At 35.9% G+C, this 26,790-nt stretch overlaps 1 protein-coding gene across 1 annotated transcript in view; it reads right to left on the bottom strand.

The window, feature by feature from the left end:
* The window catches only part of LOC117339242 (matrix metallopeptidase-21-like), a 169,902-nt gene extending 145,623 nt beyond the window's left edge, over positions 1–24,279 (bottom strand). The window contains exon 1 of the mRNA XM_033900719.1: positions 24,201–24,279. The gene's annotated coding sequence lies outside the window, so the exon portion shown is untranslated. The remainder of the gene's footprint in view (positions 1–24,200) is intronic.
* Positions 24,280–26,790: the final 2,511 nt, after the last annotated feature.

Below are 26,790 nucleotides of genomic sequence, written 5' to 3' on the forward strand. Positions count from 1 at the left end.
AGTACACTGTAACATGTCTACACAATGTATGTGGACAGTACACTGTGATATGTCTACACATTGTACGTGGACAGTACACTGTAACATTTCTTAACAATGTACGTGGACAGTAAACTGTAACATGTCTACACAATGTACGTGGACAGTACACTGTAACATGTCTACACAATGTACGTAGACAGTACACTGTAACATGTCTACACAATGTACGTGGACAGTACACTGTAACATGTCTACACAATGTATGTGGACAGTACACTGTAACATTTCTACAAAATGTACGTGGACAGTACACTGTAACATGTCTACACAATGTATGTGGACAGTACACTGTAACATTTCTACACAATGTACGTGGACAGTACACTGTAACATGTCTACACATTGTACGTGGACAGTACACTGTAACATGTCTAAACATTGTACGTGGACAGTACACTGTAACATTTCTACACAATGTATGTGGACAGTACACTGTAACATTTCTACACAATGTATGTGGACAGTACACTATAACATGTCTACACAATGTACGTGGACAGTACACTGTAACATTTCTTAACAATGTACGTGGACAGTACACTGTAACATGTCTACACAATGTATGTGGACAGTACACTGTAACATGTCTACACAATGTACGTGGACAGTACACTGTAACATGTCTACACAATGTACGTGGACAGTACACTGTAACATGTCTACACATTGTACGTGGACAGTACACTGTAACATGTCTACACATTGTACGTGGACAGTACACTGTAACATGTCTACACAATGTATGTGGACAGTACACTGTAACATTTCTTAACAATGTACGTGGACAGTACACTGTAACATGTATACACATTGTACGTGGACAGTACACTGTAATATTTCTATACAATGTACGTTGACAGTACACTGTAACATTTCTACACATTGTACGTGGACAGTACACTCCGACATTTCTACACAATGTACGTAGACAGTACACTGTAACATGTCTACACAATGTACGTGGACAGTACACTGTAACATGTCTACACAATGCACGTGGACAGTACACTGTAACGTTATTACACAATGTTAGTGGACAGTACACTGTAACATATCTACACATTGTACGTGGACAGTACACTGTAACATGTCTACACAATGTACGTGGACAGTACACTGTAACATATCTACACAATGTATGTGGACAGTACACTGTAACATTTCTACACAATGTACGTGGACAGTACACTGTAACATGTCTACACAATGTACGTGGACAGTACACTGTAACATGTCTACACAATGTACGTGGACAGTACACTGTAACATGTCTACACATTGTACGTGGACAGTACACTGTAACATGTCTACACAATGTACGTGGACAGTACACTTTAACATTTCTACACAATGTACGTGGACAGTACACTGTAACATGTCTACACAATGTATGTACGTGGATAGTACACTGTAACATGTCTACACAATGTACGTGGACAGTACACTGTAACATGTCTACACAATGTACGTGGACAGTACACTGTAACATGTCTACACAATGTACGTGGACAGTACACTGTAACATGTTTACACGTTGTACGTGGACAGTACACTGTAACATTTCTACACAATGTATGTGGACAGTACACTGTGACATGTCTACACATTGTACGTGGACAGTACACTGTAACATGTCTACACAATGTATGTGGACAGTACACTGTAACATTTCTACACAATGTACGTGGACAGTACACTGTAACATTTCTACACATTGTACGTGGACAGTACACTGTAACATGTCTACACAATGTATGTGGACAGTACACTGTAACATGTCTAAACAATGTACGTGGACAGTACACTTTAACATTTCTACACAATGTACGTGGACAGTACACTGTAACATTATTACACAATGTACGTGGACAGTACACTGTGACATTTCTACACATTGTACGTGGACAGTACACTGTAACATGTCTATACAATGTACGTGGACAGTACACTGTAACATGTCTACACAATGTACGTGGACAGTACACTGTAACATATCTACACATTGTACGTTGACAGTACACTGTAACATGTCTACACAATGTATGTGGACAGTACACTGTTACATGTCTACACAATGTACGTTGACAGTACACTGTAACATGTCTACACAATGTACGTGGACAGTACACTGTAACATGTCTACACAATGTACGTGGACAGTACACTGTAACATGTCTACACAATGTATGTGGACAGTACACTGTGACATGTCTACACATTGTACGTTGACAGTACACTGTAACATGTCTACACATTGTTCGTTGACAGTACACTGTAACATGTGTACACAATGTACGTGGACAGTACAATGTAACATGTCTACACATTGTACTTGGACAGTACACTGTAACATGTCTACACAATGTATGTGGACAGTACACTGTAACATTTCTACACAATGTACGTGGACAGTACAATGTAACATGTCTACACAATGTACGTGGACAGTACACTGTAACATGTCTACACAATGTACATGGACAGTACACTGTAACATGTCTACACAATGTACGTGGACAGTACACTGTAATATTTCTACACATTGTTCGTGGACAGTACAATGTAACATGTCTACACATTGTACTTGGACAGTACACTGTAACATGTCTACACAATGTACGAGGACAGTACACTGTAACATTTCTACACAATGTACGTGGACAGTACACTGTAACATTATTACACAATGTACGTGGACAGTACACTGTAACATGTCTACACAATGTACGTGGACAGTACACTGTAACATGTCTACACATTGTACGTGGACAGTACACTGTAACATGTCTACACAAAGTATGTGGACAGTACACTGTAACATTTCTACACAATGTACGTGGACAGTACACTGTAACATGTCTACACAATGTACGTAGACAGTACACTGTAACATTTCCATACAATGTACATGGACAGTACACTGTAACATTTCTACACAATGTACGTGGACAGTACACTGTAACATTATTACACAATGTACGTGGACAGTACACTGTAACATGTCTACACAATGTACGTGGACAGTACACTGTAACATTTCTACACAATGTACGTGGACAGTACACTGTAACATTATTACACAATGTACGTGGACAGTACACTGTAACATGTCTACACAATGTACGTGGACAGTACACTGTAAAATTATTACACAATGTACGTGGACAGTACACTGTAACATGTCTACACAATGTACGTGGACAGTACACTGTAACATGTCTACACAATGTACGTGGACAGTACACTGTAACATTATTACACAATGTACGTGGACAGTACACTGTAATATGTCTACACAATGTACGTGGAGAGTACACTGTAACATTATTACACAATGTACGTGGACAGTACACTGTAATATGTCTACACAATGTACGTGGAGAGTACAATGTAACATTATTACACAATGTACGTGGACAGTACACTGTAACATGTCTACACAATGTACGTGGACAGTACACTGTAACATTTCTACACAATGTACGTGGACAGTACACTGTAACATGTCTACACAATGTACGTGGACAGTACACTGTAACATGTCTACACAATGTATGTGGACAGTACACTATAACATTTCTACACAATGTACGTGGACAGTACACTGTAACATGTCTACACAATGTACGTGGACAGTACACTGTAACATGTCTACACAATGTACGTGGACAGTACACTGTAACATTATTACACAATGTACGTGGACAGTACACTGTAACATGTCTACACATTGTACGTGGACAGTACACTGTAACATATCTACACAATGTACGTGGACAGTGCACTGTAACATTTCTACACAATGTACGTGGACAGTACACTGTAACATGTCTACACATTGTACGTGGACAGTACACTGTAACATTTCTACACAGTGTACGTGGACAGTACACTGTAATATGTCTACACAATGTACGTGGAGAGTACAATGTAACATTATTACACAATGTACGTGGACAGTACACTGTAACATGTCTACACAATGTACGTGGACAGTACACTGTAACATTTCTACACAATGTACGTGGACAGTACACTGTAACATGTCTACACAATGTACGTGGACAGTACACTGTAACATGTCTACACAATGTATGTGGACAGTACACTATAACATTTCTACACAATGTACGTGGACAGTACACTGTAACATGTCTACACAATGTACGTGGACAGTACACTGTAACATGTCTACACAATGTACGTGGACAGTACACTGTAACATTATTACACAATGTACGTGGACAGTACACTGTAACATGTCTACACATTGTACGTGGACAGTACACTGTAACATATCTACACATTGTACGTGGACAGTACACTGTAACATTTCTACACAATGTACGTGGACAGTACACTGTAACATGTCTACACATTGTACGTGGACAGTACACTGTAACATTTCTACACGATGTACGTGGACAGTACACTGTAACATGTCTACACATTGTACGTGGACAGTACACTGTAACATGTCTACACAATGTATGTGGACAGTACACTGTAACATTTCTACACAATGTACGTGGACAGTACACTGTAACATGTCTACACATTGTACGTGGACAGTACACTGTAACATTTCTACACAATGTACGTGGACAGTACACTGTAACATTTCTACACAATGTACGTGGACAGTACACTGTAACATGTCTACACATTGTACGTGGACAGTACACTGTAACATTTCTACACAATGTACGTGGACAGTACACTGTAACATGTCTACACATTGTACGTGGACAGTACACTGTAACATGTCTACACAATGTACGTGGACAGTACACTGTAACATGTCTACACAATGTACGTGGACAGTACACTGTAACATTTCTACACAATGTATGTGGACAGTACACTGTAACATTTCTATACAATGTACGTGGACAGTACACTGTAACATGTCTACACAATGTACGTGGACAGTACATTGTAACATTATTACACAATGTACGTGGACAGTACACTGTAACATGTCTACACATTGTACGTGGACAGTACACTGTAACATATCTACACAATGTACGTGGACAGTACACTGTAACATTTCTACACAATGTACGTGGACAGTACACTGTAACATGTCTACACATTGTACGTGGACAGTACACTGTAACATGTCTACACATTGTACGTGGACAGTACACTGTAACATTTCTACACAATGTACGTGGACAGTACACTGTAACATGTCTACACATTGTACGTGGACAGTACACTGTAACATGTCTACACAATGTACGTGGACAGTACACTGTAACATGTCTACACAATGTACGTGGACAGTACACTGTAACATTTCTACACAATGTACGTGGACAGTACACTGTAACATTTCTACACAATGTACGTGGACAGTACACTGTAACATGTCTACACAATGTACGTGGACAGTACATTGTAACATTATTACACAATGTACGTGGACAGTACACTGTAACATGTCTACACATTGTACGTGGACAGTACACTGTAACATATCTACACAATGTACGTGGACAGTACACTGTAACATTTCTACACAATGTACGTGGACAGTACACTGTAACATGTCTACACATTGTACGTGGACAGTACACTGTAACATTTCTACACAATGTACGTGGACAGTACACTGTAACATGTCTACACATTGTACGTGGACAGTACACTGTAACATGTCTACACAATGTACGTGGACAGTACACTGTAACATGTCTACACAATGTACGTGGACAGTACACTGTAACATTTCTACAGAATGTATGTGGACAGTACACTGTAACATTTCTATACAATGTACGTGGACAGTACACTGTAACATGTCTACACAATGTACGTGGACAGTACATTGTGACATGTCTACACAATGTACGTGGACAGTACACTGTAACATTTCTACACAATGTACGTGGACAGTACACTGTAACATGTCTACACAATGTACGTGGACAGTACACTGTAACATTTCTACACAATGTACGTGGACAGTACACTGTAACATTTCTACACATTGTTCGTTGACAGTACACTGTAACATGTCTACACAATGTACGTGGACAGTACAATGTAACATGTCTACACATTGTACTTGGACAGTACACTGTAACATTTCTACACAATGTACGTGGACAATACACTGTAACATGTCTACACATTGTACGTGGACAGTACACTGTAACATGTCTACACAATGTATGTGGACAGTACACTGTAACATTTCTACACAATGTACGTGGACAGTACACTGTAACATGTCTACACATTGTACGTGGACAGTACACTGTAACATTTCTACACAATGTACGTGGACAGTACACTGTAACATTTCTACACAATGTACGTGGACAGTACACTGTAACATGTCTACACATTGTACGTGGACAGTACACTGTAACATGTCTACACAATGTATGTGGACAGTACACTGTAACATGTCTACACAATGTACGTGGACAGTACATTGTAACATGTCTACACAATGTATGTGGACAGTACACTGTAACATTTCTACACAATGTACGTGGACAGTACACTGTAACATGTCTACACATTGTACGTGGACAGTACACTGTAACATGTCTACACAATGTACGTGGACAGTACACTGTACCATTTCTACACAATGTATGTGGACAGTACACTGTAACATTTCTACACAATGTACGTGGACAGTACACTGTAACATGTCTACACAATGTACGTGGACAGTACACTGTAACATTATTACACAATGTACGTGGACAGTACACTGTAACATGTCTACACATTGTACGTGGACAGTACACTGTAACATATCTACACAATGTACGTGGACAGTACACTGTAACATTTCTACACAATGTACGTGGACAGTACACTGTAACATGTCTACACATTGTACGTGGACAGTACACTGTAACATTTCTACACAATGTACGTGGACAGTACACTGTAACATGTCTACACATTGTACGTGGACAGTACACTGTAACATGTCTACACAATGTACGTGGACAGTACACTGTAACATGTCTACACAATGTACGTGGACAGTACACTGTAACATTTCTACACAATGTATGTGGACAGTACACTGTAACATTTCTATACAATGTACGTGGACAGTACACTGTAACATGTCTACACAATGTACGTGGACAGTACATTGTGACATGTCTACACAATGTACGTGGACAGTACACTGTAACATTTCTACACAATGTACGTGGACAGTACACTGTAACATGTCTACACAATGTACGTGGACAGTACACTGTAACATTTCTACACAATGTACGTGGACAGTACAATGTAACATGTCTACACATTGTTCGTTGACAGTACACTGTAACATATCTACACAATGTACGTGGACAGTGCACTGTAACATTTCTACACAATGTACGTGGACAGTACACTGTAACATGTCTACACATTGTACGTGGACAGTACACTGTAACATTTCTACACAGTGTACGTGGACAGTACACTGTAATATGTCTACACAATGTACGTGGAGAGTACAATGTAACATTATTACACAATGTACGTGGACAGTACACTGTAACATGTCTACACAATGTACGTGGACAGTACACTGTAACATTTCTACACAATGTACGTGGACAGTACACTGTAACATGTCTACACAATGTACGTGGACAGTACACTGTAACATGTCTACACAATGTATGTGGACAGTACACTATAACATTTCTACACAATGTACGTGGACAGTACACTGTAACATGTCTACACAATGTACGTGGACAGTACACTGTAACATGTCTACACAATGTACGTGGACAGTACACTGTAACATTATTACACATTGTACGTGGACAGTACACTGTAACATGTCTACACATTGTACGTGGACAGTACACTGTAACATATCTACACAATGTACGTGGACAGTACACTGTAACATTTCTACACAATGTACGTGGACAGTACACTGTAACATGTCTACACATTGTACGTGGACAGTACACTGTAACATTTCTACACGATGTACGTGGACAGTACACTGTAACATGTCTACACATTGTACGTGGACAGTACACTGTAACATGTCTACACAATGTATGTGGACAGTACACTGTAACATTTCTACACAATGTACGTGGACAGTACACTGTAACATGTCTACACATTGTACGTGGACAGTACACTGTAACATTTCTACACAATGTACGTGGACAGTACACTGTAACATTTCTACACAATGTACGTGGACAGTACACTGTAACATGTCTACACATTGTACGTGGACAGTACACTGTAACATTTCTACACAATGTACGTGGACAGTACACTGTAACATGTCTACACATTGTACGTGGACAGTACACTGTAACATGTCTACACAATGTACGTGGACAGTACACTGTAACATGTCTACACAATGTACGTGGACAGTACACTGTAACATTTCTACAGAATGTATGTGGACAGTACACTGTAACATTTCTATACAATGTACGTGGACAGTACACTGTAACATGTCTACACAATGTACGTGGACAGTACATTGTAACATTATTACACAATGTACGTGGACAGTACACTGTAACATGTCTACACATTGTACGTGGACAGTACACTGTAACATATCTACACAATGTACGTGGACAGTACACTGTAACATTTCTACACAATGTACGTGGACAGTACACTGTAACATGTCTACACATTGTACGTGGACAGTACACTGTAACATGTCTACACATTGTACGTGGACAGTACACTGTAACATTTCTACACAATGTACGTGGACAGTACACTGTAACATGTCTACACATTGTACGTGGACAGTACACTGTAACATGTCTACACAATGTACGTGGACAGTACACTGTAACATGTCTACACAATGTACGTGGACAGTACACTGTAACATTTCTACACAATGTATGTGGACAGTACACTGTAACATTTCTATACAATGTACGTGGACAGTACACTGTAACATGTCTACACAATGTACGTGGACAGTACATTGTAACATTATTACACAATGTACGTGGACAGTACACTGTAACATGTCTACACATTGTACGTGGACAGTACACTGTAACATATCTACACAATGTACGTGGACAGTACACTGTAACATTTCTACACAATGTACGTGGACAGTACACTGTAACATGTCTACACATTGTACGTGGACAGTACACTGTAACATTTCTACACAATGTACGTGGACAGTACACTGTAACATGTCTACACATTGTACGTGGACAGTACACTGTAACATGTCTACACAATGTACGTGGACAGTACACTGTAACATGTCTACACAATGTACGTGGACAGTACACTGTAACATTTCTACACAATGTACGTGGACAGTACACTGTAACATTTCTACACAATGTACGTGGACAGTACACTGTAACATGTCTACACAATGTACGTGGACAGTACATTGTGACATGTCTACACAATGTACGTGGACAGTACACTGTAACATTTCTACACAATGTACGTGGACAGTACACTGTAACATGTCTACACAATGTACGTGGACAGTACACTGTAACATTTCTACACAATGTACGTGGACAGTACACTGTAACATTTCTACACATTGTTCGTTGACAGTACACTGTAACATGTCTACACAATGTACGTGGACAGTACAATGTAACATGTCTACACATTGTACTTGGACAGTACACTGTAACATTTCTACACAATGTACGTGGACAGTACACTGTAACATGTCTACACATTGTACGTGGACAGTACACTGTAACATGTCTACACAATGTATGTGGACAGTACACTGTAACATTTCTACACAATGTACGTGGACAGTACACTGTAACATGTCTACACATTGTACGTGGACAGTACACTGTAACATTTCTACACAATGTACGTGGACAGTACACTGTAACATTTCTACACAATGTACGTGGACAGTACACTGTAACATGTCTACACATTGTACGTGGACAGTACACTGTAACATGTCTACACAATGTATGTGGACAGTACACTGTAACATGTCTACACAATGTACGTGGACAGTACATTGTAACATGTCTACACAATGTATGTGGACAGTACACTGTAACATTTCTACACAATGTACGTGGACAGTACACTGTAACATGTCTACACATTGTACGTGGACAGTACACTGTAACATGTCTACACAATGTACGTGGACAGTACACTGTACCATTTCTACACAATGTATGTGGACAGTACACTGTAACATTTCTACACAATGTACGTGGACAGTACACTGTAACATGTCTACACAATGTACGTGGACAGTACACTGTAACATTATTACACAATGTACGTGGACAGTACACTGTAACATGTCTACACATTGTACGTGGACAGTACACTGTAACATATCTACACAATGTACGTGGACAGTACACTGTAACATTTCTACACAATGTACGTGGACAGTACACTGTAACATGTCTACACATTGTACGTGGACAGTACACTGTAACATTTCTACACAATGTACGTGGACAGTACACTGTAACATGTCTACACATTGTACGTGGACAGTACACTGTAACATGTCTACACAATGTACGTGGACAGTACACTGTAACATGTCTACACAATGTACGTGGACAGTACACTGTAACATTTCTACACAATGTATGTGGACAGTACACTGTAACATTTCTATACAATGTACGTGGACAGTACACTGTAACATGTCTACACAATGTACGTGGACAGTACATTGTGACATGTCTACACAATGTACGTGGACAGTACACTGTAACATTTCTACACAATGTACGTGGACAGTACACTGTAACATGTCTACACAATGTACGTGGACAGTACACTGTAACATTTCTACACAATGTACGTGGACAGTACAATGTAACATGTCTACACATTGTTCGTTGACAGTACACTGTAACATGTCTACACAATGTACGTGGACAGTACAATGTAACATGTCTACACATTGTACTTGGACAGTACACTGTAACATGTCTACACAATGTATGTGGACAGTACACTGTAACATTTCTACACAATGTACGTGGACAGTACAATGTAACATGTCTACACAATGTACGTGGACAGTACAATGTAACATGTCTACACAATGTACGTGGACAGTACACTGTAACATGTCTACACAATGTACATGGACAGTACACTGTAACATGTCTACACAATGTACGTGGACAGTACACTGTAACATTATTACACAATGTACGTGGACAGTACACCGTAACATTTCTACACAATGTACGTGGACACTTCACTGCGACATGTCTACACAAAGTATGTGGACAGTACACTGTAACATTTCTACACAATGTACGTGGACAGTACACTGTAACATGTCTACACAATGTACGTAGACAGTACACTGTAACATTTCCATACAATGTACATGGACAGTACACCGTAACATTTCTACACAATGTACGTGGACACTTCACTGCGACATGTCTACACAAAGTATGTGGACAGTACACTGTAACATTATTACACAATGTACGTGGACAGTACACTGTAACATGTCTACACAATGTACGTGGACAGTACACTGTAAAATTATTACACAATGTACATGGACAGTACACTGTAACATGTCTACACAATGTACGTGGACAGTACACTGTAACATTATTACACAATGTACGTGGACAGTACACTGTAATATGTCTACACAATGTACGTGGAGAGTACACTGTAACATTATTACACAATGTACGTGGACAGTACACTGTAATATGTCTACACAATGTACGTGGAGAGTACACTGTAACATTATTACACAATGTACGTGGACAGTACACTGTAACATGTCTACACAATGTACGTGGACAGTACACTGTAACATTTCTACACAATGTACGTGGACAGTACACTGTAACATGTCTACACAATGTACGTGGACAGTACACTGTAACATGTCTACACAATGTATGTGGACAGTACACTGTAACATTTCTACACAATGTACGTGGACAGTACACTGTATCATGTCTACACAATGTACGTGGACAGTACACTGTAACATGTCTACACAATGTACGTGGACAGTACACTGTAACATTATTACACAATGTACGTGGACAGTACACTGTAACATGTCTACACATTGTACGTGGACAGTACACTGTAACATATCTACACAATGTACGTGGACAGTACACTGTAACATTTCTACACAATGTACGTGGACAGTACACTGTAACATGTCTACACATTGTACGTGGACAGTACACTGTAACATTTCTACACAATGTACGTGGACAGTACACTGTAACATGTCTACACATTGTACGTGGACAGTACACTGTAACATGTCTACACAATGTATGTGGACAGTACACTGTAACATTTCTACACAATGTACGTGGACAGTACACTGTAACATGTCTACACATTGTACGTGGACAGTACACTGTAACATTTCTACACAATGTACGTGGACAGTACACTGTAACATTTCTACACAATGTACGTGGACAGTACACTGTAACATGTCTACACATTGTACGTGGACAGTACACTGTAACATATCTACACAATGTATGTGGACAGTACACTGTAACATGTCTACACAATGTACGTGGACAGTACATTGTAACATGTCTACATAATGTATGTGGACAGTACACTGTAACATTTCTACACAATGTACGTGGACAGTACACTGTAACATGTCTACACATTGTACGTGGACAGTACACTGTAACATGTCTACACAATGTACGTGGACAGTACACTGTAACATTTCTACACAATGTATGTGGACAGTACACTGTAACATTTCTATACAATGTACGTGGACAGTACACTGTAACATGTCTACACAATGTACGTGGACAGTACATTGTGACATGTCTACACAATGTACGTGGACAGTACACTGTAACATTTCTACACAATGTACGTGGACAGTACACTGTAACATGTCTACACAATGTACGTGGACAGTACACTGTAACATTTCTACACAATGTACGTGGACAGTACACTGTAACATTTCTACACATTGTTCGTTGACAGTACACTGTAACATGTCTACACAATGTACGTGGACAGTACACTGTAACATTTCTACACAATGTACGTAGACAGTACACTGTAACATTTCTACACATTGTTCGTTGACAGTACACTGTAACATGTCTACACAATGTACGTGGACAGTACACTGTAACATTATTACACATTGTACGTGGACAGTACACTGTGACATTTCGCAGTGTTTAACGTGATGGATGACGTTTGCACTTAAGATTCTGCTTTCGTCATCACACCTAATATTTAATCTCTATTTTTACATTTTAGGTTGGGTTGTTCTTTTAAAAGGAAATTCGCAAATGAGTAATGGCACGTGCAAGGGAAAGTGTAGAGTACGTAACACAATAATATAAACATGAAATCGAACATGTCGGTATTGATTTGCTATATACCATCTATAGATACACTATGTGTATACGTTACGTACATATTTACCACATTACGTTGTCTTATTCCACTCCCGGGCTATTGTGTTAACGGGATGATCGCCCGATAAATATATTGATATGCCATTAGTGCTTTTACTTTAACTTTTTTTTTCTCGCGTGATTTGTGCCACGTGATCTTTTGTTTACGCAATCAGAAACCACTGTGATGTCATACCGTCGTTCCTAGATTTTGACATGGTGTACGTTCTCCCTACCAAAAAAATATTCTGGATCAATGTGTCTACTAGTCCAGCATGGATTTTCTTGATGATTTTGATATTTGTGAGAATCTGTCGGTGAGGTGAAAAAGGTAGGTCCTTCAAAAGAGACTAATTAAAAAATAATTGTCGCAAAATACGTTACTATCTATATGTTCCATAAAAGCACCATGCCATTTTCGAAGAAACGTCCCAGACCTAGGGTCTTTAACGCCAACATTGACAGCGATTCATAGACTTTTTTTTATCGAGAAGCAGATGACACCGCGGTCAAACCAGGTCACAATTCCGCCGCTGCCAAATCATAGTCATTGTGGTAGAAACAGGTCATACGACTCGTGGTTGATGGACTTGGTTAGTTATTTTTTTAAAGTTAAAAAAGTCAGTCAAGAGTTTTAGCGAGTAACTAACTGGAATGACATAAATATCATAACTACATGTAACAACCCCTCGTTGTGTAAGCTCTTTTATACCTGTACTATTAAACGGATTTGTGAGGGAGGGGGATATGTCCATTCTATAAACGAAAAAAATATTTTCCTTTAACAAATATTGAAATTTATTTTCTTTTTTCGTTGCCACCTATGAAGATATTCACGGTATTGACAGCTTACAGTTACGGCGTTCTGATAAACATTTGGCACTGTTTGTTGCCTCGAACAGGTAGAAAAGGCAGTCGTTCACATGTCTGCCAAAACTCTAATAAAACCCTGCCTCTCTGAATAGTGCTCGATTGTTCAAGCAACATAGAGTATTTTACTTTGAAACAAAACATGAGTAGCGTGTTGGTGGTAATCTGTATGTTGATGGCGTGAAGCACACCTTCCTAGTGCTGGTCTGGCCGAGCGCTACATGGACCTCGGGCGCTACCTCGAAGTTTAGACGCGGATCAGTGCACGAGTGATGCTGTCCAGAATTAGTATAAATATTTGTTATCATAAGTTTGTCTCGGTATGGCCATGTCTTATATTACTGAGGTGGATTGCTTCACCGCCAACCCACCGGCCATAATAGCAAAAATCTAGCGCAGATAATTAATGGCGTACTGTTCACTGATCTCCTGTTCTACTGGCCTACATCCTGACTAGATATATAGCTTGGTGTTATAATTTATATGCTTTACTATCCACCGCATTACGTCAGACTTGCTACTTTCGAAGAAGTCTGCATCTTTCTTTTTCTTTCCATCCATAAAAATTATCCTTAATTGTTTGTCTCGCCAACCATCACTCTTCTTTTGGCTCTTTGAGCATTACCATTTATGTGATTAATTGTAATGTTCAATGTATGGACATCGCTTTTAAATTGTTTTGTCTTTTCAAATCGATACTGTGTTTGCGTGGAGGAAACAAGACGCCATAGGAATGTCCAAATATTACAAAACGCTCATAGATAAAAGTGTTGTGTTACATAATAATTGTTAAAGTTTTTTTTTTCTTATTTCGTAAACAACATCGAAATAGGCAATTCGCTGTAATCTCAATAACTACTTTATTGCAAGTGAATTTCAAATCAATATCAGCGCTGAGATATATATATTACTTGGTTACTGTCTAGTAGCTGTGATGTCTGATACCGACCAACTTATCTGGCTTTTGGTATAATCAAATCAGTCTTGGTTAAACCTCATATATTTCTGGTAAAACAATATACAGGCGTTGTGATAAAATATACACAATAAAAGGTATTAAAGATAAAGTTTCGGAGTTAGAAGGGAAAGGGTGGGTGATACGTTATACAGTCTTGGGTACACGGTAGATAGTTTTGGTGATACAATATACAGTTTTGGTGATACAATATAGTTGTGATGAATACATACAAAATGTACACATAATATACAGGTATAGGGTGTTGATGATACAATATACAATTATGGGGATACAGTATACAGTTATGGGGATACAATATACAGTTATGGGGATATAATATACAGTTATGGGGATATAATATACAATTATGGGGATACAATATACAATATACAGTTATGGGGATACAATATACAGTTATGGGGATACAATATACAGTTATGGGGATACAATATACATTATGGGGATACAATATACAGTTATGGGGATACAATATACAATTATGGGGATACAATATACAGTTATGGGGATATAATATACAATTATGGGGATACAATATACAATTATGGGGATACAATATACAGTGATGGGGATACAATATACAGTTATGTGGATACAATATACAATAATGGGGATACAATATACAATTATGGGGATACAATATACAATTATGGGGATACAATATACAATTATGGGGATACAATATACAGTTATGGGGATACAATATACAGTTATTGGGATACAATATGCAATTATGGGGATACAATATACAGTTATGGGGATACAATATACAATTATGGGGATACAATTTACAATTATGGGGATACAATATACAATTATGGGGATACAATATACAGTTATGGGGATACAATATACAGTTATGGGGATACAATATATATAATCATGGGGATACAATATACAGTTATGGGGATACAATATATATAATCATGGGGATACAGTATACAGTTATGGGGATACAATATATATAATTATGGGGATACAATATACAGTTATAGGGATACAATATACAATTATGGGGATACAATATACAATCATGGGGATACAATATACAATTATGGGGATATAATATACAATTATGGGGATACAATATACAATTATGGGGATACAATATACAGTTATGGGGATACAATATACAATTATGGGGATACAATATACAGTTATGGGGATACAATATACAGTTATGGGGTTACAATATACAATTATGGGGATACCATATACAGTTATGGGGATACAATATACAATTATGGGGATACAATATACAATTATAGGGATACAATATACAGTTATGGGGATACAATATACAGTTATGGGGATACAATATACAGCTATGAGGATACAATATACAATTATGGGGATACAATATACAATTATGGGGATACAATTTACAATTATGGGGATACAATATACAATTATGGGGATACAATATACAATTATGGGGATACAATATACAATTATGGGGATATAATTTATAGTTATGGGGATACAATATACAGTTATGGGGATACAATATACAGTTATGGGGATACACTTTACAATGATGGGGATACAATATAAAGTGATGGGGATACAATATACAATTATGGTGATACAATATACAATTATGGTGATACAATATACAATTATGGTGCTACAATTTACAGTTATGGGGATACAATATACAGTTATGAGGATACAATATACAATTATGGGGATACAATTTACAGTTATGGGGATACAATATACAGTTATGGGGATACAATATACAATTATGGGGATACAATTTACAATTATGGGGATACAATTTACAGTTACAGCCTTTTGAAAAGGTCGATATCTAGTTTTATAAATACGAGTAAAAATATCGTCCGATGTCGATAATTATGATTTAACCGAAATGAAAAGGCTATCGGTTTTATTATAAAATGACTATTTTGATTCAATCGATACATGGAAGTAACACTAATTCATATAATGATAGACACTTTTATGTGAAACATGTAAAGTATTTAATTATGTTTAACAAGACCCATCCAAAATAGTAAACGTATGCATCAAAATACATGCCGTACACTAATTCATGAAAACAATTAATAACTTTCAAACATATACTGATGTATTTGTCTGTTTCGATTGTGTACAAGATATTTTAAGTTGTTGGACAATGCCACTGGGAAATAAATCATAATATAACTCTATTATTACCAGGATTTTTGTCCAGTATGACTTTTTTTGGAACACGTGACAATCAGAATGTATGAAAAATATCATTTTTATTACATTTTTACCAGTGAAATATCAAAAATTATTCATTCTATAAAAGTGATATTTTTCACTAGTGAAATATCACTTTTGCTGATTTGACCAATCAAATTAATGATTAGAAAATACCAAAATAATTGACCGATCAGAAAGCCCGACATATATGTCAGCACCTGGACAGGGGAAACTACTTTTTTGTTTACAAATTATCGCTGTAGGCCTAGTTAGCATACGGGGTAGGTTTTTCGTTGATAAAAAAATTAATAAACAGAATATCTAACAGTGTCTTCAGTAATACCAAATATATTTCACTCGTGTGGCTAATATTTTGATATTTTTCACTCGTGCTGCGCACTCGTGAAAAATATCAAAATATTAGCCCCACTCGTAAAATATATTTGGTATTACTGAAGACACTGTTAGATATCCTCTATACATTGTATAATAATAGGTTTAGATAGGACACACATGTGAATATTTAAACATTACAAATGATGGATATATGAATTTAAATGAGTTTTTTCTTTTCATATGAGATTGATGAAAAAAGGTTAAACAATTATTATATTTGGTAGTCTTGGCGAACAAAAATTAAAATTTCGAGACGAGTTTCATAACATACAGATGTATCATATGAAATGTTAAGTAATGTCATTCGCTCGTATATCGATTTCTCTAATTAACGTCGCCATTGAAAAACGCTCAAGGTTATAATACAACTGGTGACTTAATTATACACAGACATATTGCAGACAGATTCATTGGATAACAGCGGGATTATGTGATGAATATGTATATTACTGTATCACCTTTAATGAAATTCCATACAGTCTTCAGAAAATGTTACAAAATATATATTTGAATGTAATACCATCAATCTGCGGTCTTAAAAATGGGGTCTTTACAATTATCTTGTGTCATAAAATCGTCATAAAATTAAATATTATAGCCCAGCAAACAGCAATATTCAATCACAACTGTAACACACCATTACGGCTTATATCAATTATATGAAGTGGGTACACGTTGATATATTTACATACCCACAAATTCATCGGCTATACTGACTGTGAATTGCTATATACAACAATATCTTATTGTTCAGATCTTCGTTACAATAGGATTGAAGAAACAAGCAAAGACTGTGATAACCCTCTCCTTACAGTTATAACGAGTATGCACGCATCATGTTTTTTGTAGAAATAAAGATTTAAATAGTTTATAGATTTCTTTAAAATAATTGACTTGACGATAAAATTCACAATAATAAAATAATAAATAACATGTTAGTTGCATCAAATATATATTGGCTGATTGTTAATGGCTTGGTGAACAGCACAGACAAAATGCCTATCAATTCATTGGGGTTTGAACAAATTATATTTACCAAAATACGTATTTACACAGATATTCGATTTTCGCAGATATGTACTGATATATTAGGACAAATATTAATCAAAATAAAGATATTAAAGTAATACATATTCATATGATTATTTATACAGACATCAGGTATACAATTATATATACGTAGATTCACTTTGATAAAGCCACATACACATCAGTAAGATTTACATGAACGTAGACAAACGTACAATGTACATATTCTATATTTACACAAATATGAAACATGTCTACCTTGATACGTTTTGACATGGAGCAATTTCACTATTGTCTTATTCCAAGACAAAGAGGTTATTTCAATTTTAAACACAGTTCATTTTCGGTATATTGTATCACCATTTAAAGGGAACCAATCTTTCAAAAGTGGTCGTAGTTTTGAAGGGTTTTCACGGAAAGATTATTTGGAAAGTAAATTTACGTAAACAAAAGTGGGTTGATTTTATCTTTGTCTTTTACATTAAACCACACAGAATAAACAAATCTGATGCAAATATTACGATACAGGTATATATACGATATCATTTGCTTAACATCACAACATACAATTTATTTGATATACCAGATTTGATGAAACGTGTTAAACAGTTTCATACTGATAAGATGGTGATATCGAAGGAGTAAATGTATTTGTCTTGATCTGTTTTTCAATTTACGAATGATAAAGAACAGTATTTGATATACAGTATTAAGTATGAAGTGTACATTGGGAAATAAATGCATGTACTCTACTCATCAAAACCATACATGCGTACTCGTCTACTGTAGAAATCATAGAATATACATCACTGTGATGCTTTCTCCTTTGTTCAAAAGTAAGATTGTAGTTTCACTAAAATATTAAAACAAAACACTTGCATAATTTGTATTGATATTGATTTTATCTCAATGATATATCCGTATTTCTAGTATCATTCTGTCGTTGAAATTTACAGCTTGTATCATTTCCCATGGTTAAATATTGAATGTAGTGTTTACAGACTTCCAAGTTACTTGCTGGAATTCAACGTGTACTTGTACCTCGCAATGTCTGTTGTAAACTAACTAAAATGATAGTTTCGGATACATAATAGTTGCCCTTCAACTGTCACTATACAGATACTATTGAGTATCAAACTATGAGTACTTACTGTAAGGGACGTAAACAATCTATTATATACTGATTACTTATTTTAGTATCACGGAAGATATGATGCATTGTATATTGATATATTGAATAATTTAATCTTGCTGGTAACAAACATTACACGTAGGTTGGGATACACTTGAGACAAGACGTAGACACCATCGACTGATATTATTTCATAAAATGTATCATAGCCTAAGCCCTTCTTATTTGTCGAACCTTATTCCTCGTCTTACTGACCATCGCTATCAGACAAGACAGGCTAGAAATATACCTACAATCCTCTGTAGAACTGCAACATATTTCAACTCATTTCTTCCTTGTGTCATTCGCGAATGGAATGCATTGCCTGAACATGTACAAAACCTAACGGTCCCACAGTTTAAATCATATCTGTCTAGAAATAAGGTACAAGTTCCAAAATATTACAACAGTGGAAGTAGATTGGGTCAGATATACCATAGCAGATTACGACTTGGCTGTAGCAGTCTCTCACAACACCTCTTTCTCAAAAATATTACTGATAATCCTCTTTGTCACTGCGGTGAAGTAGAATCTCCTGAATATTTCCTCTTTCATTGTCCCCAATATACTCGTATTAGAAGAGAAACAATAGATACCCTCCCTTATAATGTTAACTTAAAGTCTGCTCTCTGTGGGGACAGTACTCTTCTTCCAGATCAAAATGAAGACATATTCCTTACTGTTCAACGTTTTATTCTAGAAAGCAGACGCTTCTCAAATTGATATCGTATATCAAGAGCTCGATCGGGTGATTCTTGGAGCTTTATCTGTCTTTCAATGGCATCATATCTCTAAATATAATATATATATAACATGTTTATCATAATAATGTATTAAATAGAATATGCGCCAACATGTATCATGTACATACTGGTACTGACACAGTTGGGACATGGATTAAGATTTTGAATTATGATTTTCATATTACCTAATTTTTCTGGTTTAAACTTTGTATTAAACTTACCATATCCATGCTCTTTTGACTTACCGTCGCCTGTATATATTTTGCTATTTCTTTTATAAGGAGACGAATTAATATAAGCTTTAGGCTTGTTTTCGAATCCTTACATTCATGTAATGTGTACAACTTTGCTGTTTACAAAATAAAATACTGTTTAAACCAACAAACATTTTCATTGGCTCAAAAACTGTTACCGTTTTAACATTGATTGAATGATACAGCAGCGTAATAATTTCTAAAAGAAAAAAGTCTACCAATAAAACGGGATTTTCACAGGTATTCTGTACTGTACATGCATATTAAATTGTAAGGATTAACTTCAATATATTTTTATGCTTTTTTGTGTGATGTCTCCACAACCTACAAGTTTAGATTACATTTCGTTCTAATCATTTAATCCTTAAATATTTCACTTTTGAAATGATTAAAAAATCCATATACATGAAGTTTGAAATACTCTAGGTAAAAATCTTCAACCTAAAACTGTCCGGGACAGGGATAGAAAGCCGAGGAAACAGGAATAATCGGAAGTGCATACACGAATGGGATTTTTTTCTCCGAAATATGTATATAAATATTACCCGATGAAACTAAAAAATAATTGACATCAACGCTTATAATTAATTTTTGAAAATGATTTTCTAATTTAAAACATGTTTTATGTACAATTTTACTGGTTTTAAATGGGATTCTTTTTCTCAAATCAATACGCAACGTCAATTGTCGTATTGTGACGTCACATTTTTCGCGCCATTCTCGGAATTTCTTTCATAAAAGAATGCAAAGAATTTTTCGACCAATCACATTTGAGTATTTACCATGAAAACAAAGAAAAATTAATTATATAACAATGCAAACGTGAATAATACAATGATAAGCAATATCTATATTTGTGTTGGTTCTTGAATTGGCGATTAGCTATTCAGAAACACTCACATAAAATGTAAAATATATAATATTGGTACCGTACAGACCATACTTTATTGCAGCCATTTACACTGTAGCCTGCACGGTTAAGTGGTAAGCAAGCGGGTTGTTTCAAAGTCACACAGCAATAACAATAATGTCAGAAACTGGACATTGACGTTATAGCGTCGTGAATGCCATTGGATGTGTTATAGGGATAGAAATATTAGTTTGGCTAAACTGATCACCCGTTGGTTTTTTTTTCAATGGTAACTGTAAATAACATTTAGCTAACATGCATGGTCGATGCGTGCCAAGTCAGCATTTGGTATGGTGGTATGGTAGCAGATATCGTCGGTATTCCTTAATAAAGCATTTCCCATTTGTTGTATAAGGTAATCCACATGTACTAAGAAGCACGACATAGCCTGCCAGTGATGTAGTGGTAGAAGCCGTGCTAACACAGCAGAACGGTTCGCATGTGTCATCTGCACGTTATAACGTCTCCCACAGATGATAAACTATGGCGAATCAATGTCACTTTTATCGATAAATGTTGTATAGCGCAAAATAAAGACGCTTCTGAAACCAATTTGTCTGTCGTTATTGTATGAAATTTAATTATACAATCTAAGTTTAGCAAGCACATTCCACTTAATGTAATGCATTGCAGACATTTATAATAATTAACTGACTTCTTTATCTCATTTGTTATCGTTCCTAAACATAGCTACATTGTTTTATGTGTATTTTAAAATTTTATTTCATTTGAATGTTTTTTTTCCGTAGACAATTGTCCTGTGAAACACAGTTCCAATAAAACATTTAAACAATATAGCATCGACGTGATACATTGTACATGCTTCAGACACCCATCACGTGTACACGTGCATGTATGTACCCACTAAATCCACATTTATTAAAAAATAAACAATTAGTACATTTGTGAACGTAAGGGTTCGTTGATTATAAATGTTAATTAAATCAATCAAAACACCCCAAAATAATATGAAATTTTACAGTAATGCTGTACATACATGTAGATGGGACTCGTGAAAAAAATATCAGGTAATTGTTTTAAAATTATCGATTGTTTTGGCACCCGATATAACATGTAATTGTGCTGAGTATAGATAATTTTCGAACTTGATAAGAAAATACGGAAAACCATTCAATGACCTGAGATGAGATATCAGAAAGCTATGTCTATAGTCAGAAAGCTTTGTCGATAGTACTGCATCATTCTGCCGTTACTTCTTATAGGACCGGAAAGTGATGTTAGGGACATCATACAGCTGTTTCTACTAATAAGATTAGTCATTGATGTTAGGGACATCATACAGCTGTTACCTCTTATAGGACCGGAAAGTGATGTTAGGGACACCATACAGCTGTTTCTACTAATAAGATTAGTCAGTGATGTTAGGAACATCATGCAGCTGTAACTTCTCATAGGACTAGTCCGTGATGTTAGGGGCATCATACAGCTGTTACTGCTTATAAGACTAGTCAATTATTAAGGGCATCATACAGCTGTTACCACTTATAGGACTAGAAAGTGACATCATACAGCTGTAACTTCTTTAGGATTATTAAGTAATGTAAGGACATCATGCACCTGTAACTTCTTATAGGACTAGAAAGTGATGTTAGGGACATCATACAGCTGTAACTTCTTTAGGATTATTAAGTAATGTAAGGACATCATGCACCTGTAACTTCTTATAGGACTAGAAAGTGATGTTAGGGACATCATACAGCTGTAACTTCTTTAGGATTATTAAGTAATGTAAGGACATCATGCACCTGTAACTTCTTATAGGACTAGAAAGTGATGTTAGGGACATCATACAGCTGTAACTTCTTTAGGATTATTAAGTAATGTAAGGACATCATGCACCTGTAACTTCTTATAGGACTAGAAAGTGATGTTAGGGACATCATACAGCTGTAACTTCTTTAGGACTAGTAGATAATGTAAGGACATCATACAGCTGTTACTAGTCAGTGATGTTAGGGACGTCATAAAACTGTTACTTCTTATAGAACTAGTCAGTAATGTCAGGATTATTCAGTTGTTACTTCTTATAGAACTAGTCAGTGATATTAGGGACAGAAATCCCAAGAATAAGTCATGTTAAGGAGTACATGTACAAGTTTGCATTTTAGCTAAAGTAAGCATTATCTGAGTGATTCAAAGTCTTACAGTAAAAAAGAATAAGAAACGATACTTACTGTTCAGTAAAGTGTTAATATCCTACACAAAATATCCACGGAATGATATCCTCGGAACAAAACTTATCCAAGGTTTCACAATTAATTAAACACATATGTCTTTGTATCTTGTAAATCCAACCCTTCTTGCAATTTCTGTAAAACACGAGAAAGACAAATTTCAAAGAAAATAAAATAAAAATAAATAGAATAACAGCCATGCCCTAATTGTAGTATGACAACTATTAACGAGATAAATGTGACTTGAATTAACGTTTATCTTACACATTAATTTGAATGTTTCTATACCAGCATAATCCAATCGGTCTTTGTTTCTGTGTTCCGAATTATAATAACGAGGATTCCGGTAATACGTACTCCTATTCTTAATCCTATTACAAGAACAACGCCCACATTTTAAAATTAATTTTGTCATGCATCTAATTAGTTTTCATTCTAATTGATCACACTAAATTAATGGCAACAATATGTTTGTAATTTTATTTCCAGAGATCCATCTTTGATCGTTTTCAGTTTTGAAATACAGAGATATAATTATTAGTACATACATGATATATTTTAGTCACAAGAATGCATACTTTCATATATGTTTAGTAATCAGATTTACATATGCTCACGTCATTCATTGCGGGTGTTAAAATAAAAAAGTCAAAAAACTTATAGTGAAGGTGAAGAAAAAACACATACATAGATAAAATTGTCAAGATGCAATACTATTTTGAAACATTGTGCATTGCAATATGACATTAAAGTCATAAATGCCACATGTAATACATTGAGTTATGTATTCTACGCCATACACTGTTAACCACATTAATGCAAACATTCTGAAAAAAAAGGTATCCTAGTTATTTTGGGGTTTACTGACTAGTTATCTCATTAAACCAGTACAGGGATAAGACCAGGTTTAAGAAGGAGGTTACTGATCACCTGATATTACTGTTGTTGTAGATAATTAGCCGATATAGAGCGGCGTGTATAGTTCTTACTGTTGTTTTGAATTTTAGAAAACTATTTTCGATGATGATTATGATGTCATCATTATATTTGAATGTATTAGATTGAGTTTATTTTTCCCGAGAATGAGAGATATTTACTTGCATGCGATTTAAGGCAAATCTTCATTTGTTATGCAAAAGCGAAAAAGTCTTCAACTGTTAAGTACGAGCATTCTGTGCAATCTAATTGTTTAATATATCATAATTCAACATATTTTTTTTTAATTTCCGCAATCGCCGAAATTTTAATATAGTGTCAACAACAGCAAAATGTTTTTAAGAAACGTTACACCTTTTGTTTTAAACAGATATAGGTTTTGCTTGACATTCCTGGATAGGTGTCATCCACATTGAGGCAACGGTGAACAAAATCGCATTAGGAAAATGTACCAAGATAGTTTCTAGGCGTCTATCGTCCATGACCTAAAACAATACATAATAAATTAATTTCCATTCCTGAACTGTTTTGCGCCGAAGGTTCGAAGTGAATGCAAGTTGTTTGCCATTTCATAGAGGTCACAGAATTTGCTTCGAAGTCAAAACAGGTTAACATGTTACAAACATGATGTAAAGTTGCTATCTGGCCTAGAAGCTTGAAGGTATAACATTATTATAAAAAAAATAATATAGAAAAATATGTACTTAAATATTCATAATTATTTTCACCTACAATTTACTTACATAAATTTAAGACTCTGTTTTCCTTCTGTCTTGTAATGCTTTGACCAGTTATTCACAATAAAACTGACGTTGAAAATATATCAAACGTATCGAATGCACCAATTTAATTGAGACAATCCCTGTTACTGAGAGGCCCAGACGTTCAGAGGAGTTATGTTGGACGTGTTTTAAGGCTTGTTGATTAGATCAATGGTTCCGTTGTCACTACCCTTACTCTGGCATAAATTTGTGTCGCATGCGTTCTCTATAATACAAAAGACGCTTACTCTTCTGGAGCATATTAACTTGCTATCTTTGTAGTTTTGTGGTATCACAATACAAATCTATATTTTTGCTTATATTTTACCCTCGTTTAATCGACGTTGAGTTTGAATTATGGTTTTGTTTTTATGTCGGTATTTATTGTCTTTTGACCTATAAATATTATCGCGAATAGAGTGGTTTATCTAGATTTTTAGGATCAGCCTTCAATAACGCATTGTTTGTCCGCGTCTCGTTAACACAAACCTGTTGCCACTATTCTTAAGATATTCTTGAGATATGCTCACTGAATCGACGCAAATATACTTTTTAACTGCATCAAGCAACTTTATATCCAAAGATAAGAAGATGATGATATAACCAAGTTAAGGAAATTGGAAGAGTATATTTACACTGAAAGTTAAAGGGGTGTAACTCTAATAACTGTCATACATTTTCTAATTTTAATTAATGTAATGCATATATTGCACATGAACATATATATACCGATTGTGAAGATAGACATTTACTAATAGAAACAAACTATTTAATTTTTCTTGTTAATACTTGCTTCATTCTTCTGTTTAAACATTAATACGGTAACATTATTTCATAAACATTAATTAAATAAATCTCTTTTTATCTAAAGCAAATGCTCTGTCTTCTTTTAG

Source organism: Pecten maximus, chromosome 12, assembly GCF_902652985.1.
Source record: "Pecten maximus chromosome 12, xPecMax1.1, whole genome shotgun sequence".
In the NCBI taxonomy this organism is placed as follows: domain Eukaryota; kingdom Metazoa; phylum Mollusca; class Bivalvia; order Pectinida; family Pectinidae; genus Pecten; species Pecten maximus.